This window comes from Akebia trifoliata, chromosome 8 (genome assembly GCF_017979445.1).
Source record: "Akebia trifoliata isolate Shusen 1 chromosome 8, ASM1797944v1, whole genome shotgun sequence".
Classification (NCBI taxonomy): domain Eukaryota; kingdom Viridiplantae; phylum Streptophyta; class Magnoliopsida; order Ranunculales; family Lardizabalaceae; genus Akebia; species Akebia trifoliata.
This window is the reverse complement of record NC_141382.1, coordinates 49141847-49147731: the sequence shown is the minus strand read 5'-3', so window position 1 is coordinate 49147731 and position 5885 is coordinate 49141847.

Genomic DNA, 5885 nt, shown 5'->3' with positions numbered 1-5885 from the left:
TAGGGGGGTTGATCAGCCAGGACTTTCAAGTAGTTTTAAATTACTATAATCTTTAGAGTTTAGAAGTCCAAACCTATTAAACCTCTAATCCAACTAGACCACCTAAATTTCTTCAAACCCTAGTTTTATATATCCAAAGTCAACTCAACTTATCCCAAATAAAAAAAAAGAATATATATGATCCCTAGTCTCTACTCCTATTCAATAACAAAATTCCATCCAGGGGACCATAACACTATATTATTAACCCCCAAATGTTTAGGTACATCTCCTACTCCACAGTATTAGTTTACTTAAAGCAACCATGTATTGTAACATAATTTGCATATAATTTCTCCTGTTCTAGTTTGTTGGTATTCAGGCATGCATCTTCTGACCTTGGACCCAACGAACACGTGGCACCCTCTTAGCAAGTCATTAATAGAGTTGGCCTAGTCATCCGTAGCTTAAAAGTCAATCTGATTGAATGATCACAGCCACACAAATATTCATCATTTTTTTTTTATTAATATCATTCATGGCTGATCATCAAGATATTTTTTTGGAGTCAAAAGCATCTTTGTTGGGTGCTTGATTCTGATAATTTTTTTTTTTTCTCAAAATCTAGAAACCAAAAATGAATGAGAAGTGATTCCATAGAAGCACTTCTATTGAAAGAAGACCTGCCCAAGAGAAGGAAATGTTGTGTTGTGTGTGTGTGATCTTGTACGGGTTTGGAATGCTTCTATTAGTCAAACTAGTAGGAGACAACAGTCTCATTGTTTGGTCATCTTTTCTAAACTAACAGAACTAAGTTGCAATCAGTCTAACATTATAGATGATCCAGTGTAACACATATATACAACTTCTAGATGTTACTGACTATATATTTCTGATCTAGAAATAATGATATAAGAATCGACCATTTGATTAATCTTACATATGATCGTAATCACACGATCCATGAAATTCTTACGCGTGGTCAAGATCGAAATGGTTGAAGAAATGTCTTTCTGTCCTTTGTCACGAAGACCATTATAATTTTGTACATTATTCTAATGTAACTCTTTTGTATTTAACTAAATACAAAAACATTTCTTCAATTAATAAATCTATACCTCACCTGCTTAAAGCAAAAAAGATATCTGTCGAAAATATATTTATTGGTAGGAATGTCAACAAATATATAAATAAAATTAAAGCATTATCGTCATCATCCATGTCTTATGCTAAATGATAGGCGTTGGCATCATCAAAATCTTATTTCACAATTTAAATTTATTTTGAGCCACATAAATCTTCAATCAAATTTATGTTCTCAGATCTTTTTATTTTCATCTCTATCCATGTTGTCGGGATATTTCTCCCATACAGCAAGGAATGCTTGGATTATATTAAATAAACATTATTCCCAATAATGTATTCAAATCCTAAAACTGGATTCGAGAGAAAACCCACAAAAGTCAAATCTGATTATGTATCCTAAAGTTGAGTCTGGAAATTTTGAAGGAACCCTCTTCTTTACAAGACATATGGTGTTTTGAATTTGAGTCATAATTTTCTACGTCAAAATTTTGCACTTGATCTGTACTCGGCTGAAGTGGCGAGAGGCACATAACCAAATATTTTTTCTTTGGGATACACAAGGAAAAGATCAACGGGTCTGTGCCCTTATCACAACAGTCGAGTACAACCGAGCGAAAAATTTCAAGTAAAAAAAATCATTAGTGTTTGAATTTATTTCACACCCTACATTTCTGTTAAAATTTGGAATACCTCCTTGAAAATGCCACATGTAATCTAATGAAGAGGTCTTCTTCAAATTTTGAAGCCCTACCTGTCCGCTTCAAAGTTTTTCCTCTTAAAGTTTGCATGGGCACCAAAGAGAAAATTTATGATAGAATCTATATTAATTTACTATGATCAAACAGTATTGCATGTGACTAAGGATCTTGTACGCCACGAACAAATGGCGTTATCCAACTCCAAGTCTTGTTGCATTATGTGGCCCACTCTTTTGGACCGACTGACCCAATCAGAATCACTCCCAAGTATCATCAAGGGTCCACTCTCGCACAACTTGTATATGCTTGATTAACCAATGAGAATTGTGATTTGATTGGTGGATTGTTTTTTCAAACATTGGTTGACTTTATTCTCCATACGTAAGCCATGAACGACCATATATTATTATTAGTAGTAGTAGAAGAAGAAGATCCATTAAGGTCAAATACGTGACACAATTGCTCTGCTAAGCTTTCTTGAATTAGTGCCTCTCAGTGTACCTAATTTGCATTTAAGTCTATTTTGTGGTCAATGTTAGTAACAGAGATGGAATTCGAGTAGTAGTTTCGAAATCTAACGTATGACACGTGTGTCGACCACACATGTGATGCCAAGTGATAAAAACTCGAAACAAGTCTCAGGTTGGGGGTGGTGGGTGGTGGGTTTGTTGAGGTGGAAGGGAAGGTTGAAATTGAGAGGGAGTATGGTTTGTGTGAAGTCATCAACTGCGTCTCAGAATGAATATATAAATATCAATGTTTTTAAAAAAAATCTAATCCAAAATTTGTCTATTTGCATTGGTTTAACTGAATTTTAATAAAATTTGCCAATAATGCATCAACTTAAATTAATTTATTAGAGATAATTATATATATATTCACAAAAATTCGTGATTCATTAACCAAATCGAGAAGAAAGAGAAAGAGAGATTGGGTTGTATGGACTCGAGGATCATGTTGCATCCAAAAAAGATGTAATTAAAGCAAAAAATTTTAAGAATTCTTAAAAAAGAAAAAAATAATTGAAGAAAAAAAACAAGATGTTTTCTTTCGTTGAATAATTTTAAATCGAGTCACGATCCAAAGTGATGTCCAACTCTTATAGGAGTTGTTTTTTGCTCATAGTGCTTATAGATTATTCAATGCGTACCATGTCAAACACAACAAGGGTAATTTTGTAAATTAGGGATGCTATTCAATACACCCGGGTTCATGTGATTGGTGGATCCTGTATTTCTGTGAGCAAAAATTAAAGTTTTTCATTCCTATAGGTGTCTGTGTGGTGCATTAGTTGGAGATTAAACACATTACCATGTAAAAAGCCACTTGAAAATTAGGAGCCCAATGTGTTTTAAATTCCTTCCAAAATGTGCCCACGTAGACACTGTTCTCTATAGAACACGACACTGTACTCAATCCTGTCTTTTAAATGTAAGAGTCAGTGGCCATCCATTTTCATAGTCTTTGATCAGCAATTTTAGGTTTCTCTATTCTACAGGAAGTGCTTCTCAGGTCCATTACAAACAATAATTTGAGCTCAAAAGTGCTTTTGAGCATAAAAATTGCTCATCCAACCACATTCCCAAATGCAACTGTACATTCTTTTCAAATATCATAAAGTTCAAAACTTAACTATTAAGTATGTAACATAGTTTTAAAACTCGAAATCTCGACTTGAGAATATCTAAATAGTCAATCAAGTTGAAAACTCGCGTAAGCCCACTTAGATGAGTCAAATAAAAAATACTAATCTATAAATACCTAAAGTATTAAATAACTATGTAGAGTCTTCATGCTTGTCCATATATTAGAGGATCTTTAACTTAATTAAGAGGGGTTAGTTATAAACATTTAAAGGACCTTAGCTCCAATAATTCAAGTTTATTTTAGTTTTTGAAGTTCAATGATCCATGCTTATCTTCTTATCAAGACCACCATCTCACTTTACAGGTTTAATGACTTTGGTCTTATTGATGATGAAATGCATCATCAGTGGAGAGATTCGTGGGAAGAGAGAAAGACAAGCAGAAACATGTTTTCTTTCTCCCAAAGATCTGAGTCTCTCTTCTTTTTCTTCTTTTTTTGATAAATAAGAAATTAGTATTTGTGGGAGTGAGGGCACTTTTGGATGTTTTGTTTAATTAAATATTATATTGTATGTATGTGGGTGTGGTGATTGATGATGGATGGATGGACCTTGAAATTTTGAAAATATAGAAACCGAGGTCAATTGTATGGGTATTTTTCCAACATAAAAGCTTTGAAATCTTCAATACTTTTCCTTTTGGTTTTTTCTACCTCACTCCACTAAATATACTTCTTTAATACAACAAGCCTTAGCCAAGTTGTAACCATGGTGTCTTCTTGTCTCTGGTTCAATTGCACACACAACCAATGCATTTTCTCCTTTGATCCGACTTTGATATGTTAATCACTTTAAATTACCATAATACCCTCATCAGTGAAGAAGAACTATGGTAGGGTGTCAGTGGATCGGGTGCATATCGATCTGAACGGATAGGACCCAAAACTAATCCAATAAGATTCGGATTGGATTTTTGTTAAATCAAATTTTTATCGGATCTCAATATTCAAATGCAATACAATAACAATTGGATCAAATATTATTTGGTATGTAAAATTAATATAATTCATATATTACACAAAATAAATAATATAATTTCAATAGTTTCTCACATTTTATCGGATTAAAGAACTATTGATTATCAAGATATAATTGATCTAGAACAGATCTGATAGATTATCAAATCGGATCCTTAAAGGATTACATGCTTATTGGATTGGATTCTTATTATATTAATCCAAATCCTTGATCCAGATGTGTGTTGTGGTTTGTGGAACCTGATGGTTCGGGTTGACAAGGACGTATTGTAAATCAAGCTAGGCCTTTATGCCGGTCGAACTTGAGGGAATTAAGAAAATTTTCAAAAGTATTTTTATAATTTCACTAATATTATGTAAAATACTAGTTAAGTTTTCTGAGAAATTTATATTTCTTGGTTTAGGGAAAAGGTTGCGAATTTTCTCTTTATAGTGGAATTGGTGTGATCCATAAAAGTATCTCAATATTGAGGGAGTCATGTAAAATCTCTGTGCAATTATATTTTGTCTTGTGTTTGTTTTTCATTTCGTTTTTTGTTTTGTTTCGATTACGCCTGTTTTATTAACAATGTGAAGTTATTGGATTGGAGTGGGTTGGATTTTGGGATAATATATGGCTTGAGTTCTACGATGAGAGGTGGTCTCAAAATCTGAACTGGCAAATATTTCATTTCTTTTTAATTATCTGCTTATAATATGTTGTATTAAATTTTTTTTTTTTTTTAAAAGAACAAAAGTCTTTCTCAAAAAAAGAAAAGAAAACTTGGAATCTCTAACAAATATATGATTCTAATTTTAAGTTTATCAATTCTGGTCACTCAGAATCATAACATGTACAAGTAGCAAGACCATGTTTTAAAACTTGAAAAATCGACAGTTTAAAATCTAAAACTATATATATTTTCTATTTCCAGAACAAGAAAACATAAACCTGAATGGCCGAATCTGGTTGATTGGGTTTTAAAACTACTTAAGATATTATTACCTACTCAAATCGAAATTCAATGGAGTCAAGCTAGTTCGATCGACCAAGTTAATTTTGAGATGACTCAACACAGAACTTTAAAAATGTGATCCCCTACATGTATGAGTTGTGCACAATCTACAGTTGGTATACCATTTCCATGGTTTAAGACTCTTAATCCTCTAACAGATGGGAGGGTACCCTTAACATTGTTAAAAAGATTCTAAGACAAAGATTGGAAGATGGATGCTTGTTTGGTTATTATATGTTGCAATCGCATTTTGCTATTAAAATAACTCAAGGAAAAGCAGTGGAATATAAAATGAAAAGGTGAAGAAATTTTTTTGGCTACTTTGTCTACAAGAATATAGTAATTAAGAGAGAGAGAGAGAGAGAGAGAGAGCCTTGAAGAAACCCTTAAAGAAATATGGTTGAATAGTAATAAGAGGGGAAGGTGAGGTGTGAGACTTTTGTCCTCACAAGCATCACATCACCCACTCTTAATCTCTTCCTATAAAATCTAAGTCTTCCTCTTT